Consider the following 17978-nt stretch of genomic DNA (forward strand, 5'->3'; position numbering starts at 1 on the left):
TTGTTGTATGGTAAAGGGGTAACAACTTGGGAATATGTTTGATACCCACAAGGCAATGCCTTTCTACAAGTACAAGGTAGAAGTAATCAAAAGGATATGCTAGGAATATGTTTGATACGCATAAGGCAATGCCTTCCTACAAGTATTGGGTAGAAGGAATCAAAAGGCGATGTTGGATAGAAATCTTCATCAGCTTAAGTTCAAAGTGCTATATATTCTAGGTGGTTGTAAGAAGGGGTGTTGGATTTTTAGATTATTTTGGAAGAAGCTTTGTGTATTGGCTTAAGCCAAGTTGTATCATGTGGATGTTGTAGTTATTGCTTTCCTATCTTTGAAATATCAAAGAGCACTTTTAGAAAAATGTAAATAAACAAACATGATTTTTAATTTGATGCAAAGCTCACGACTTTAATGAAATAATGTTAATAACATAATGAAAATTAATTTAACACAAAGCTGACAATTTCAATGAAATGAAAACAAAATGTAGTAAATGGATAGGAGATTAATTGGATGCAAAACTTACAATTTTAATGATACAATGTCAATAACTTAATGGACATTAAATTAATGTGGTAACAATTTCAACAAAAAAATCGTTTTTATCCAAAGCGTTAAATGTTATAACTTCAATGAAAAAAACATTTTGATTCAAAAAGTGAACAATTATAACAAAACAAGCAGGTGCAAATCCAATAATTTCAATGGAACAACATTCATAACCTAGGGGCATGAGAGCCATCAGATTGAGTCACACAATGACCCTCAAATCACAATCAAGTTTTGGGATCAAGTGCTTTCAAATTTGAAATGTGAATGTTTCTTTCTATAAATACCTAGGAACACAATATTAGTGTGTTTGGGAATCTCCCAATTCCCATTTTTTGAATACTAAAAAGGTGGCACCCAGATAACATGCCCATAAGTTTCTCAAAACCATATGATGTGACCTATCATTGGAAAGCACTTGAAAAATGGAATCTATTGAGCTATAGAGCACTCAATTTGGAGTTATAGTGTTTGAGTTATGACAAATCCAAAGATTTGACCACATATCCCAAGCTTATGGGAAATTCCTATATTCCTCAATATGGTGTTTAGGGGGTTTGTAATTTTTAAATGCTCATTGCCTTAGAAGACTAAGCCTACCAATGGATGCCCCAAGTTCGCATAGTTGGTTCAAATATGTCCAGAAAGCTATTATGGCAGTTTCTCACCACAAAGCTGGTTTACTTTCTTTACCTCCTCTCTTTTATGTCGCCTTCACAAAAATAATGTTGTTCTTGGTGCTCTTTTAGTGAGTTAGTATTTTTGTGAAGCATATCCAAGCAATCTTTTCACTAAATTGCTTCACCTAATTGACCTATTCATTGGAAAGAGTGAGAAGTCCAAGGAGGTGCTAATTCCCTTCACTCTTAAGGTCAATGTGTTGTTGCATTCGATTTGACTTTTGATCTAGTCCTCTTGTTATAAAAAGAAGGTGGTTGGAGACTCCATTTGTCCTTGACAGAAAGTAGCTCCGAGCTCGATTGTTGCTTTTTGTACAAATCTAGGGGTTGTGCTTTGGTCCTTTGAGTAGAAAGTCCCAAAGCACACAGTTCTGCCTATATTGTTAGGCCATAATGTTATAAAACAATGCAAAATGCATTTTTCTCCTGCTAGTGTGGAGGGGGGTGAAAATGACTTCTTTCTCTCATTTTTTGACATGCCAACGCTCATCATGCTAATATCCAAATTTATTGCTATGATCCTTGATGAAAGGAGTCTTTTCATTGTTCTAGTAGCCAATTTTGACAGCCTCCCACAGTGCCTCAAGGCCTATTTGAAGTGAAAAAAACTATTTTGCAAGATGCCTACGTGAGAATCTAGGTTGCTTGAGACCAATTTATTTAGCGAATTTTGTGCTTTGCTTAAGAGCGAAGATGAGTTGCTTCTTTGCAATTGAAAAGCTATCCATAAGTGTAGAAAAGTTTTTGGAGTTTATTAGAGGAGATTTCTCTAAGGAGAGCATAAGTTACCTATTGTCTAGTTGTACAGTTGGTTTGTAGTGATACCAAGATGCCTCTTAATTTAGAAATGGTTTTTTTAAACAACAAACTTTTCAGAATTAGATGCTATCTTGTAGGTCCACTCCAAAGAGATGTACGAAAATTGTTGAGAACGGTTTTGACACAAGTCATAGTTGAGCACCAATTTACCAAGGGTCTAGAAACTATGCATTCTTTATAGATTGTTCCTCAAAGTGGAGTAGTTTGCAAAGCAAGGCAGGGCATAGTTTTTTGTGTAAATGTTAGATTAAGAGGCCAATAAATGCACAGGGCCATTGCCGCAATTTTATGTGCAAAGGCCCTCTAACTCATATGTTGGTGTGCATTCTTGAAAGGAAAATTGTCAACTAACCACAAGCCTACTCGAGGAATATCTTCTGGGAATAATGAAATTACTATTTATCTAAAAATAGAGAATTTGAATCACAAAGGTGTGCACAAGATCAACAATGCCATTGGACAAGATTTGCTTGCAAAGAAATTTGGTGAAAATCTTATCATAGCAAAAATTGGAGCAAAGTAGCACGAAGTTGCCATTGCTATGATGTGTGTTAGATTTGGTTACAATGTGTTTACATGGAGGCCAAAGATATGGAGGGACAGACTTTTAATGTACTCAAATTGAGACTCCTTGGAGTTGAGGTCAATATAGCCTTGATCTTCTTGAAAATTTAAGTGTACTCTCATGTTTGAGATGTCTTACGTCTTGTAGGTGTGTTGTCCATTCTGGCACTACATTGAAAGATGCAACATCAGAAGCAATAAGAGATCTTACCACAAATGTAGAGACCATGCATTATAATTTAGGATCTATATAGCTAAACCTCACTCTTACCCCATGCTAGTGAGACATTTCTATGACATTATTGGCAAAGAAACTTCTCAATAGGATTTAGATAAGTGGGTAGCCAAACTAGATGTTCTTGTTGTCTATATTGGCAAAACATCGAATGCTAAGGGCTTGTCTCACAAGTTTGTGAAGGATGAAGATGTAAGGTTGATTGGGGTTGAAGGAGCTCAATTTGGAATAAGTTTTGGTAAACAACTGCTACCTTGACAAAGGGAGAAGTGGGAGTTTTGCATGGGGAATTCACCTACTTTCTACAAGATGATGATGGTCAAATTATAGAGCCCCATTGTATAAGTGCAAGGTATGTTAGCATATCCTTGTGTTCACAAGCTTGGGTGCTAGGTATAGTTTCCTTTTTTAATATTGCTAAAAGCAAGTGTCACATAGCTTACATGGTGCTACTTTTATTTCTTTTTTGTGATCTTCAGGCTTGATTATCTAGGTGTTGCACCAAAACATATCTTCTTGAAGGATATAGGCTAAGCTAAGCACTTCAACATCACTGGTAAGGAGGCTTTGGGTGGCAAGATACTAACCAAGGATGATGGATTTCTTGTAATTATAATTTTACTCAAGATTATGATTGGTTTGTATCTTTTTGTTCAATAGAGTCGGCTTAGATGAAAGTGAAAGTAGGCTAGAATGCATGTGCATGTGTGAATGTAAGTGTGCATTTGTAAAGATTATATCATTACAACACATCTTTTCATTGAATATTTGATGGCTCTATCCATTTATGTTTGTTCTAATGTTCTCAACAAATTTTTAATGATGTTGACCATACTAATAACATAACCCTTTGTCCTTTGTGAGGGCTTGGTAAACTAACATCTGATGTCTCACTCATGTGAAGATCATTATAGCACATCTTTTCATTGTAGATTTGATGGCTCTATTTTGTTTATCGCTGTTATAATATCATATTTTTGAGCAATTAATTCATAGTTTAGAATGTGTTCACCATAAATATGTAATAATAATATAAAGTTGTGTCCCATGAAGTATAGGATCGAGAAATTACCTAGTACTCCACAACATACTCAAATGATGTACTTTTTGATGGTTAAAAATGCAAACTAATAAATATGATATCATGATGCATAAAATTCAAACTTGAGAATTGAGCTATCAGCATGTAATTTACTATATGTAGAACAATACTGAAAAGTGGATGCATTTCATACACAATACTCTTACAAGTCAAAGATTGCAAAAAAAAAAAGTTACAAAAAATCACTTACACTTGTTGGTTCTAGAAGTGGTCCAATCGCATTAGCATTTTAGTGCCAAGCCTTGTTGCCCCTCATAAGCTCTCAAGAAAAAGTCACAATAAATACATAATCACAATACAAAGTTGTGCGTACAAAGTACATGATCAAGCAATTATCTACTACTCTATAGCATACTCAAATCACATGCTTTTTGATGGAAACAAGTGTAAATCAATAAATATAATATCATAATGCGTAAATTTCAAGGTAGAAAATTGAACTATCAAAACCTGGTTTACTATATGTAGAACAATCGTGAAAAACGGATGCACTTCATATACAATGCTCTTAGAAGGTTAAAGCTTGCAAAAAAATTTTAATACAAAAAATTACTTATACTTGTTGGTTTTGGAAGCGGTCCAGTCTTGTCAGCATTTTAGGGCTAAGCCTTGTTTCTCATAGGCTCTCAATAAAAATTCATGGGTGTACTTGCAAATTAACTCTTCAACTAACATCCACTCAGTTGTTATTTTGCCATGTTTTACTAACCTTTGACCCTCGCTTAGTCCACACATTTTTCATGTTTAAAACCTTGGTCTACTAACTTTGCCTTATACTTTGATTTGAAATTGCTTTTGTAACCTTCAACTTATAGATAATGGAAAACATTTTGACCCTTGGGCAAAGGAACCAACTTCTAAGTCTAATCCTTCATAATGGAATCCACTTCAAAATGCATAGCTAGCTCCCACTTAAGCTCTCATCATGACACATGGCCTCTTTATAACAATTTCAATTAATTAAGCATCCTAGTAGTAAAGTGAATTGACTATAAATTTGTTGAGATAGGTTGAAGTGATTGTCATTTTTCAATAGTAATGTCTTGCAATTTCATTTCAATAATTTCTCTTATTGAGGTAAAATAGAGGTGGAAAATCCTATTGTTTGAATTCTTTTAGTATTCATTTCCTCCTCTCTTCCCTCCATCAATAGCCTTGGAACTTCCTCTTTGTTTTCTTTCCACAGTGTCACACATTTTTCTCTCCATCTTCCTACTCCATGGAGGAGTCTACTTGGTACTATAAACGTTGTGCTTCCATTGAATCCATAGTCACTTATAATATGCTTCAATAATGAAGATAGGTAAATTCCCTTGACCATAACAAGGAAAGTTGGATAATCATGTAACAAAAAAACGGAGGAGATCCTCAATAGCAAGTCAATAGCCAACCCTTTCTTATGATGTTGGAAGGGCATGGTAATAGACTTTAGGCTCACAATCTAGTTTCATATTAGATATTACACATGGTGGAATATGTAGTGACATCCTTTGGTGAAGAGCATGATAAGGGGGAGCCAAAGCAACACTAGTTGAGAGGGGCATGTTCTTCTACGATCATTTTTAGATATTGTCTTCTTTCAGTGATCAATCGGGGATCATTTTCTCTACGTGTTCTCTCTTTGTCCACTTCATCCTCGAGGAAGTTACCATATGTATATCCTCTACATCACGTGCGTTCAAGGCCTATTTATAAATATCCTTATTTTTTAATTTTTCTTAAATGAAACATAGCTCTTTTCTATTCAATCTACAAATAACCCCTTTATATTATACCCTTCTATATGTAAAAAATGTATAAAAATTGTATTTTAAAATTACCTTATTTTGAATCCACGCGATGCACACATATATTCATGAGTAACTTATCCCAGACTTCATCTCCTTGAACCACCACCTCCCTATGGCATTGAGCAATACAAGCTACAATAAACTGAAGGGTGGTGATCTTGAACATTTTCACATTAAAATAGAAGTAGCTTCATATATTAATATCCTATGTCAAAATAAAAGTTACAAAATGTCAGATTTGATTGGATAAAATAAGCTGGCATTGTAAAAACCACTCATATTTTGAAGATCATATACAATGCTTAGGATAAGAAATGTGTTGATGTATGTTCTCCATCCACAATTGTCGTCTTGATTGGGCTAGTGTGGGACTCACACAATAATGTGTTCATTATACCCACAAGGTCCTCTTGACTATGTAGAAAGCTCTCCATGCTTCTAACAAGCTCATCAAGGATTGTGTCAAGCTCTCTATCAAGAATACACCTCTCCTTTGTCAAAAGATGTGGTGGTTGGTGAGATCTACGAACACCAACTATAGTTGAGGCAAAAGACAAGAATTGTGTAGAAGAGTTCGGGGTTGGAAGTTGGTAGGGTTTGATCGAGGGCACTTAGGACTAGGACTAGGGTTGGGGGCTTGAGGTTGTGGGGCATCGGAGAAGGCGCTTGGGCCTAAGACTTGGTGCTGGGGCTTGAGAGAAAGGTGCAGTTGGGTTTAGGTGATGCCAGGAGGCATATTCCACGGTGGATTCCGTGCCACGATGGATTCCGTGAGGTTTTACGGTGGATTCCGTAAACTTAGATGACCGGGGCTCATACACAAAGTGGATTCTTTGTGCGAGAAGTTGATGGGGACGCCTGTCCTTTTTGGTCGTTTCATTAATTTAGTGTGTACATGGGTGATTCCATAGCGGGTGATTCCGCAAAATGCATATTAAATTAATAAACGTTTATGAGTTTAGAGTGCACACTCGTAATAAATTAAGGTTGGGATTTATTTCTAACCAGTTGATTTATTTATGTAGCTGAAGACTGCTAGGTATTCACTTTTGTCGATTTAATTGTATTATTTTACTAACGATTGTGAATGCTTCAGTTGATGTGTAGAGATAGCAGCAGTGGCGGAGGAAAGCATTGGAGTCTAGTGAGTATTCGACCTTTGGATTATATTTTGATAGGTGTCACGCCTATATTTTGTTATGTCTATTGAGACATTGATTATTGATTATTATTTTGTATGCGCCTATGCGCACGGATATGTTATTTCTATTTGGACATTGAGATTGGGCGTGCGAGACTCCATGGGCACCGTCCATTAGCTTTATTTCCTATTTTTGTAGAAAGCAAACTCAAAAGCTAAAAGCTTGATATATTTTTGTAAATTGGGCTATTATTGAGCATGAAGATGGAAATATACATAAAATACATGCTTTGTGAAGCACTCACACAAGGCATGGGGGGAGATTGAACCCAATTGGTCTCTTGCTTCTTGTCGTTCATGCTTTTACATTGTTTTTTGTGCAAAAAGGTAGAGTTCATTGTTCTTGGGGACCTTCTAGGATTCACTACGTGAGCATACTGCGACCGATCTGCGCACCAGTGGTATCAGAGCAGAGCTGAGATCAAAAGCTTCCACTCGCTACCCATCTCGTGCAAAGGCGGAGCTCCTGGAACGATCGGGCTCTACAGTCACTCTCGTCGTGAACCGTCGATACAGGCAGACTTTTGGCGATCAAGAACCCCTGTTTCTACTCTCAGATTGCGAAGGACGAGGCTGTACAGGCGGAGGACCACGCAATCATCTCCATAAACAAGTCGTGGATATACAGTAAGAAGTTAATATCTATTTTCTTCAAAAGCTTAGTCATAAAGCTTAAAAGCTTAAGGAAATTCCACAAATCCTCATCGAGCTGTAAGAGGGCCTTCCGAAAATCACGCTACGTGGAGAAAATGGCCCCCCCCCCACGAAATCAGACGATTGATTGATTAAGCTTCTCAAGCTTAATCCCTTATGTCAAAGCTAAACTACTCAAGTCAAGTCAGACAAGACAATCAAGTTCATAAACTTCAGGTCCTGCACCTCCGAAGTCAAGTCCTGCAAGTCGACTCGAATCAAGTTCTGCAAGTCTGCAACTCTGCAAGTCGGCTAAGTCTGCAACTCTGCAAGTCAGACTAGTCAACTGGAGTCAGAACTGACTAGTGCTCAAAACTCCTAGAAGGGTTGTTCCTGCGTAGAAACTCTGAACTGCAAAGTTGTTCGTGGCAAAGTATTCTACCTATCCGCAGGTCCGTTGAAGTATTTTCAGCATACGAAGAAGGAAATATTGCAGATTTTCTAAAAATTGAGAAAGAAATACCCAAAAACACATAGCCTTGTAACCCTGAATTTGAGCTACGCTCATCCCGCTAACCTGATTTTGAGTGAGAAAGGTCTATTGAGTTTTACAGGATTACGACACCACATATGGATGATCCTATGGCTGAAGACGACCTACCTGAGCCTACCATGGAGCAAAAGCTGGATCTAATCATGCTGCAATTGGAAGATGAACGAAGGGCTAGGCAAGCATTGCAAGCGCAATTGACAAAATTACAAAGAGTGTCCACCGACAAAGAAGAACCTCAAGCTGAAGATTTGATTCGACGTACCATCGACACCACTCTTGAAGCTCAAACCATTTGCAAGGAATCAAAGATAAGTAAACGAAGTTTCAAATTTCGCACTTTCAATGGCATACGAGAAGGAAAGATTGTTTTATCATTCATTAGCCAGTTTGATGACTATTTCCATGAGGAAACCTATCCAGAAAAAGATAAAATCAAGTGTGTTACTAATCATTTGGTAGACAGAGCATCACTTTGGTGGACTGTAGTACGCAAGAGCATAGAATGTCCTGCTACTTGGGAAGATTTCAAGAAGAAGTTCATGCAGAATTTCCTTCCACCGCAATTTCATGAGAAGGCTATCAAGCAATGGGATCTACTTCAACAACGGGATCGTGAGCCTATACCACAGTATACAGAGCGTTTTTGGAATGCACTCCTACAGCTACGCATACTTGAAGACGTACCAAAGACGACACATAAGCGGAAGTATATGTCTGGACTCCTTGGGCATTACTACGCTGAAATGAACATGTTCAAGCCTACTACCCTTGAAGACGCCATCTCACTAACTCACGACACTGAAGATAAGTTACGCGGTAGAGACAGATGACCACAACAATTCCAAGCCAATGGTAATTGTGGATCTAAACAATTCAATTCCAATTTTAGAAGGTTTAATCCAGGTCATTTCTCTTCACCATCTTTCCGCAAGAATTGGGCTAAACCACCTGCATTACCATCCAATGTCAATCCAAATCCTAAGCCTATTCCACAAGCAAATCCAAATGTACCTAGACTTCCAGCCATTGCAAATAATGTAACCAAAGCCAAGCCAATAGTATGCTATAAATGTCACCAGCCTGGACATCTCGCAGCAAATTGTCATTCAAAGAAGCCACCAGCACATATCAACTATCTTGGAGCCATGGACGAAGACAAGCATGAGGATATGCCTGATTTCACTGAAGATGAGGATGATACTACTACTACTTCCGACACTTTACCAGGTATGCCTACTTCACATTCATTATTGACTATGAAATGTTTGGTGCATGGAAAGGAAAAGACTATCTTGCATGATGACGGTAGTACTCATGAATTTATTTCAGTAAAATTGGTAAAGGAATTGAAATTACAGACTGTACCTACGCATTATCGCATAAAAGCTGCATTTTTAGGTACTAGGTATAATGGTACACAAGAAGTTCAAGATTTAGAGATTCAAATTGGTTCATACACTGAAAGAAGAAATTTCTTAGTTGTTCCATTACAGTCAAGCGACATTATTTTAGGAATGCCTTGGCGACACCAGCATAACCCAAATATAGATTATTCCACACATACAATGAATATTAATTTTCAAGGAAAATCTATTATATTATATGGTATGCATGCATCTAATGTCTTTCCACTGCTTTCGCATACTCAAGCAAAACGTGCATTACGCAAGAGTACTAAATCATATCTCATTTGGGTGAATGAATTGCAAGCAAAGGAAAATCATATGCACCCTAGGCATAAGGAATTTCTTGCATATTTTAAGGACTGTTTTGCAGAAGACCTACCACCAGGTTTACCTCCTTCACGTCCAGAAGACCATAAGATTGATTTGATACCTGGCAAACAACCACCTTGCAAAGCACCATATAGGCACAATCAGATAGAGCAAAAAGAAATCCAGAGTCAAATTGAAGGATTACTAAATAGAGGTTTAATTCCACCTAGCAGTTCTCCATTCGGTGCACCTGTACTCTTAGTTAAGAAAAAGAATAACACTTATCATATGTGTATTGACTGCCGAGCTTTAAATAAGATCACTGTAAAGAATAGGTATCCTATTCCTAGAGTTGATGACCTTATGGACAAACTGCAAGGATCTTCTATATTTAGTAAAATTGACCTTAAGTTTGGATATCATCAGGTGAGGCTAGATAAATCTGACATATTTAAGACTGCATTGAGAACACAGTTTGGCCATTACGAAATCTTAGTCATGCCATTCAAATTGACTAATGCACCTGCCACTTTCAGTAGAATGATGAACCGTATCTTTCTAAAATATCAGTACTGTGTGATTGTTTTCTTTGATGATATTTTGGTGTTTAGTCACAATGAGACAAAGTATTATGAGCATTTATCATTAGTTTTTCAATTATTGAAAGAAAATCAATTGTTTGCAAATCCTGAAAAGAGTGAATTCTTTAAGACAGAAATAGAGTATTTAGGTCATATTGTATCATCTGAAGGAATTAAAGTTGATCCTAAGAAAATTGATGCAATATTGCATTGGCATGTTCCTAAAAACGTGCATGAGTTACGCTCATTCCTTGGTCTTGCTAGTTTCTATAGGAAGTTTGTACACAATTTTTCATTACTTGCTTTACCATTAACCAAACTTATCAAGAAAGGAATTGTTTATCAATGGACCGAAAATCAGCAGAAATCCTTTGACTTACTGAAACATGCATTAACCAATGCCCCAGTTTTACAGTTGCTTGACTTTAATAGACCATTCTTTCTAGTTGTGACCGATGCTAGCGGATCAGGAATAGGAGCCGTACTAATGCAAGACAATCATCCAATAGCATATTCTAGTTCTAAGTTGAAACCCTCTGAGCTAAAATATTCCACCTATGACAAAGAACTATTAGCAGTTGTACAAGAATTAAGACAGTGGAAACACTACTTAATGGGCTCAGAATTCATTATAAAAACCGATCAGCAAAGCATTAGACATCTACTTAGCCAACCCCAAATTTCTGACCGTCATATCAAATGGGCTTCCTTCATTCAAAGTTTTCATCCTATCATTCAATACCAACCTAGAAAAGAAAATGTAGTTGCTGATGCATTGAGTAGAAGACCTGCAATTCATAATATTTCTGTCATATCTTTTGATTCTTTGATTGCTATGAAAGATACATATCACCAGGATATTACTTTTCATTCTGATTGGCATAAATTAGTTCAAAATAATTTCATTCCTGTTGATTCATTGTCATATAATGATGGATTTATGTTTTATGAAAAGAGACTGTGTGTTACTATTCCATTCCGATCTTTTGTTTTGAATGAAATTCATTGTCCCCCATATCAAGGTCATAGAGGTATCATATCTACATTACGTATGTTAACTGAAGATTTTTATTGGCCGCATATGGATGCAGATGTATCTAATTTTGTTTCTGAATGTTTGATTTGTCAAAGAGTAAAAAGACATCATGGTAAATAGTATGGATTACTAATGCCTTTGTCTATTCCATCTAAACCTTGGGAACATATTTCTATGGATTTCATTACTGGTTTACCAAATACTAAATCTAACCATGATATGATTTGGACTGTTGTAGATAGATTTAGTAAGCAAGCATATTTCATTCCATGTAAGAAAACTTTAACAGCATCACAATTATTTTTGAAAACTGTTTTTACTAACCATGGATTGCCAAAAGTGATTATTTCAGATCGTGATTTTAGATTTTGTAACAATTTTTGGATTACACTGTTTGCAAATCTAGGCACAAAGATTGATTTCTCATCTGCATTTCATCCAGAAACAAATGGACAAACAGAAGCCACAAACAGCACCATTCTAGATCTTTTACGTGCATATACTATCTCTAAACCTCAGACATGGGACACTCATTTGCATTTATTACAGTTTGCATATAACAATACACCGCACACATCTACAAAGAAAGCACCTTTTGAAGTCATTTATGGATACAGATTGTCTACACTTGTTGCATCTTTGTCTAATAGAATTCAGAGTGCTGATGATATTGCTAGTATGTGGGGGTATGATGCCAGGAGGCATATTCCACGGTGGATTCCGTGCCATGGTGGATTCCGTGAGGTTTTACGGTGGATTCCGTAAACTTAGATGACCGGGGCTCATACACAAAGTGGATTCTTTGTGCGAGAAGTTGATGGGGACGCCTGTCCTTTTCGGGCGTTTCATTAATTTAGTGTGTACATGGGTGATTCCATAGCGGGTGATTCCGCAAAATGCATATTAAATTAATAAACGTTTATGAGTTTAGAGTGCGCACTCGTAATAAATTAAGGTTGGGATTTATTTCTAACCAGTTGATTTATTTATGTAGCTGAAGACTGCTAGGTATTCACTTTTGTCGGTTTAATTGTATTATTTTACTAACGATTGTGAATGCTTCAGTTGATGTGTAGAGATAGCAGCAGTGGTGGAGAAAAGCATTAGAGTCTAGCGAGTATTCGACCTTTGGATTATATTTTGATAGGCGCCACGCCTATATTTTGTCATGTCTATTGAGACATTGATTATTGATTATTATTTTGTATGCGCCTATGCGCACGGATATGTTATTTCTATTTGGACATTGAGATTGGGCGTGCCAGACTCCATGGGCGCCGTCCATTAGCTTTATTTCCTATTTTTGTAGAAAGCAAACTCAAAAGCTAAAAGCTTGATATATTTTTGTAAATTGGGCTATTATTGAGCATGAAGATGGAAATATACATAAAATATATGCTTTGTGAAGCGCTCACACAAGGCATGGGGGGAGATTGAACCCAATTGGTTTCTTGCTTCTTATCGTTCATGCTTTTACATTGTTTTTTGTGCAAAAAGGTAGAGTTCATTGTTCTTGGGGACCTTCCGAGATTCACTACGTGAGCATACTGCGACCGATCTGCGCACCATTAGGACTAAAGTTGGGGATGGGGATGGGGTTGGGCCTTGTGGGCCTCAGGTTGGGCCTAGGATAGGGAGTTGGGCTCAGGGTCACAACACTTGACATGCTTATGGGGCCACTTAGTGGGTTGGGAAATCTCATGGGGCTCAATAGGTTGGGGCTCTCAACTAGGGTGCTTGTTGGGCAAGCTCGTGTAAGTCACTCATGAATATATGTGTGAATCACGTGGGTTCAAAATAATGTATTTTTAAAATTATATATATATATATATATATATATAAGGATAGAATATAAATGGATTATTTACATATTGAATAGAAAAGGGCAATATAAAGTGCCAATCCCATGGAATTCCATCATAGGTAGCATGCTCCTACTTGCATCGAAGACATGGATGCTATGGATAGTTGTGTGTTGCCTTGGAGGAATCGATGTGGAGTTGCCAAAAAAGAATGCTTATGGCACTAGGTCAACTATAGTTGGAGTGTTGGTAGTTAACATAGCTAATGAGGATATTGGTATTCTTAGGATTCTCTTGGTGAATTTCAATGGTGATCATTCTCCTCATAAGCTTCAATGGTGTGATGAAGGACAAAGGTATTGGACTAAAGGTCAACAAAAAGCTAATGGTGCATTCATTTTTCAAACCTTTAGTATCTACAATTGGAAAACCTCTCAAATGGTCTCTTCGTAAGGGTAATGCTAGTCTTCTTATCATGTACATGACATATGTTGTTGGCTTGGGAGATGAGTTAAACTCCAAGTAAGCTTAGATTATTGCCCTACACTTGAGGACCCAAATCATATATAGGTCATTATACGAATATTACATAAGTGCTCATATGTGCTTAAGTATTACTTAGTTAAAAGACAACTATCTCGATTCCTCTAGTGGTGTAGTCCATGAAGCATGGGGTGCAATTAGATGGGAAAAATTAGTTGTGGTGAGGAAAAGTACACTTGAAAGAATTCTTTAGATACCTTCATTGTCTTGAACAATGAATTTTATCATAGTTGATCGACTTGATGTATTAATCTTTCAACAGCTGAAACTACTTGTAGTGATTGAAGGCATTTTATCATATTTGAGTGACTCGATGTCTTAATCTTTCAAGAACTACAACAACTTGTAGTTGAAGAGAACTTCCCGATCCCTTTTTACCTTGCTTTGTGATGGCATTGAGATGAAATACAGAAAGAAATGTGCAAGTGGCTAGGGGACTAGGGACGGAGCCAGTTGATCAAGGTCATTGGACATTCTTGATTTGAGAGCCCCTAGGTGTGGTGCTATGATTGTGCATGGATTTTACCTTTTTTCTCTTCTTTTTTTAATAACATAATAATGTTATACAATGAGGCTTTCAACCTTGCAAAAGAGATAGAAGAATGTTAGAATTTGGGGGTTGGGAATAATCAATACTAAAGGGATGATTGATACTATAGGGATGGCCATTCTATAAGCCTTGATCCTAGAGGACTTGTTCTTGATGGAGACGTGCACTTAAATTTCATGCCCAACCATCATACTTCATGTGAAAGTAATAGAGAGATTTAGGTAGCTAGTGGAGTGAAATTTGCTTGACAAAATCAACCTCTTATTGTTAGATTTCTTTTGACATTCTCATGGAGTGTGTTAAGAGTTCTTCTTATCCTTATCTTCAGCCTTCTTGTATTCTTGAGTGCTTATATTGTCGACAAGCTCCATGGGGCCAACCTAGTGCTCAATAGATGTGCCTCTCTTCTACTTGTGAAGTATCCTTGGTGATGATGATTGTTCCAAATCTGATGAGGAGAAAGCCAAAATGGCCAAGGTCTAATATTCATCATGTGTGGGTACACTCATGTATGCTATGATTGCCACTTGCTTGGACATTGCAATTGCAGTGGGAGTAGTGAGCACATACATGTCCAATCCCAACAAGAAGCATTGGGAAGAAATGAAAGGCAACTTGAGGTACTCAAGTGGAAAAAGATATATGTGCATATTCTTTGGGAGAAGTAACAATAGTGTACTTCTATACATAGATCTAGACTATGCAATGAATGTTGACAGGCTTATTATCTAGTGGGAGACTTAGGCCTTAGTGAGGACATGTCATTGTTGCGTAGTGATAGTTAGAGTGCCATCATGTGGGCAAAGAATTTTAGTGAGGACATGTCATTGTTGTGTAGTGATAGTTAGAGTGCCATGGTGTTTCATGTTAAAAACAAAGCACAGAGAAGTGAGGTATTACTTCATTTCTCAAGTGCTTGAGAATAAGCGAGTTTGGCTTATCAAAGTGCATATTAATGATACCCATGTAGACTTTCTCACCAAGAGTCTTTAGGAGAAATATGGACCCTCTTTTTTTCCCCTTAAGGGTTTTCTCTCACCTCTCTTTGTCTCGCTAAAAAGAGATTCCAAAATAATGTTATAATAAGTGATCTTCTATAATTAAGAAAAACTCGTATTTGTATTTTTAATAGAATTCACCTATTATTTTATCCCCAAATTGTAGATAAGGTCACTTTTTCTCAAAATCCTCATAATAGAAAAAATACAATTATATTTTCTCCACAAATAGAGCCAATCATTGACAGACAACTCTTTAATACCCTCATGACTTTTCAACATTCAAATATATTAAAATTGTTCTCATTCCCGCTTCTTATAAGGACAGAAGTTTAAAAATGACATCACTTGATGTACACATCATATTTTAAAATTATTTTTTACCCAAAGACACATTTTTGACTCAAGAGTTTCCTTGTAAATTTTTATCTCTTTTGGACAAGTATCCATTTCTGGGCATTTTTTCCTTCCCTCTAAAAGCTCTAGTTTTATCCCAAATTTTATGTAATGTTCTCTTTCCCTCTAGAATATGGTTTCTTGCATAATAAAATCTTCTGAAGCAACATTGAGGAGTGGTTTGAGTACCCTTTTCTGAAATTAAATAATCTCCATCTACAATACTCTCTACACTACTACAAGAAATCTCCCTCTTCAACAGTTTATGCTACAAGCAATCAAGTGATAATGGAGGTATCTATATTTTTTAATCTCTGTGATGTTATTATTATTCATAATTTTTTTAAATCCTTTATATATATATATACATATATATACATATATATATATGTATATATATACATATATATATATGTATATATATACATATATATATATGTATATATATACATATATATATATGTATATGTATATATATACATATATATATATGTATATATATACATATATATATATGTATATATATACATATATATATATGTATATATATACATATATATATATGTATATATATACATATATATATATATATAGAGAGAGAGAGAGAGAGAATCTAATTGTGTGAGATAAGCTAAGAAAATAAGTGATAGAGTGATACAGAGTACATTTGGGTAGAAGATAAGATTATGTTATTATTTTTCACTATCCAAGCTTATGTATAAATGTGTTTAATAATCTTTGACTAATTCTTGTTTTGTGTGTGTGTGTGTGTGTGTGTGTGTGTGATTGTGTGTGTGTGTGTGTGTGAATATTTTGGATAGAATAGAAGATATGATTAGAGGCTAATAAGAAGTTGATTCTAAGATAAGATTAAAGGATAACTAGGGGTTGATTAGGATCTATCATGATTGAAATCAAGTGAAAGAGTCAAGATCCAATTGGGTAAAAATGAATACAAATATAGTAAATCAAAGGGGTATAATTATGTGATTTGAATGTTAATCCAAGTTAAAATTGTCATACATTTTTCTTTGCAAAACAGAGGTGCAAGACGTACTAAGAGAAATAGAGATATTCATTTCCAACTACAGGATGAATATGCACAAATGTTCAAAAGAATTGTGGAAAGGGATGATGCAATAAGATACACGATGCAACAAGAAAGAAATACAAGGGAAAAAAATGTAGATCTTTGGGTTGATGGGTTCATTTATCCACCTAATCCACTAACTCAAAGGCCACCACAATTTAATGGGCTTACATCATTTGTGACACAAGGATCAGCAAGGGTTCAAGCCTTAACAAATATGCATACAAGATTACAAGGATGTGTGTAGTCTTTGATGGAAAAATATAGATTGTTGGTTGACAAGGATAGGGAGAATCAGAGCCTACAACAAGCTATGTTTGTCATTGAAGATGCTATGCATGCTATACATGTACAAAATATTGAGTTACAATCTAAAATTATGGAGTTCGAGAAGGAGAACATAAACTTAAAGAGAGGATTCTCATAAGAACTTTGAAGATTGTGTCCACTTTAAAAACCAAAGAAGCACATCAATGCATCTTCGATTAGTCAACCAATTCACTAATTAACCAAAGGAAGTGGAAAATATCATAGATAGATATATGCTCAATCTACTACAATGAGAAATATGTTTCCTCATGCATAGAATGATACTAGTTCTAAAGTCCTTACCAAGGATATGATAAAAAATGCATTTGAAAATTGTAAATTTAGGGATATTGTGGATGGTGTCGCAAGTGAACATCTTAGGGATGTAAGCAACTTGTTTACAACTACAGATGCTCAGGGATTATGTGACAAGGTGGGACCGAATTCTGAGTCATATAGTATGCTCTATCAACAATTGGATATAGGTTTTAAGAAAATCTACAAAGCTAAGTGAGTAGTGCCTATGCCAAAATCATTTCATGTGAAGAAGGCTCCAAAACAACTAAATGAGAAAGTTTTAAATTTGATTGGTGAGCCTGCACATCTAAAGCACACACACATACTGGAGTATGGTTCCAAAGAAGTTACCTTTGTACTGAATGCATCCAACAACTTTGTATTAGATATACGTAGGGTGCAGTTGGCTATGGTCAAGTTCTACAATATGTCTTCGGAAGAACATAGAGGAAAGTCCTCAAACTTAATGAGAGGGAGATTATAAAGGGGCAAAAACTTGAATGTGTGAGTATAGCAGTAATGAATCAAGCATTGG

The 17978-nt window shown here is 36.1% G+C and overlaps 1 pseudogene; it reads left to right on the forward strand.

Annotated features, from left to right (window-relative positions):
* LOC148010314 (tryptophan synthase beta chain 1-like) overlaps positions 1–3507 on the forward strand; it is a 58228-nt pseudogene extending 54721 nt beyond the window's left edge.
* Positions 3508–17978: the final 14471 nt, after the last annotated feature.

Source organism: Lygodium microphyllum, chromosome 29 (genome assembly GCF_053477565.2).
Source record: "Lygodium microphyllum isolate KBCC chromosome 29, Lygodium_microphyllum_v1.1.10, whole genome shotgun sequence".
NCBI lineage: Eukaryota > Viridiplantae > Streptophyta > Polypodiopsida > Schizaeales > Lygodiaceae > Lygodium > Lygodium microphyllum.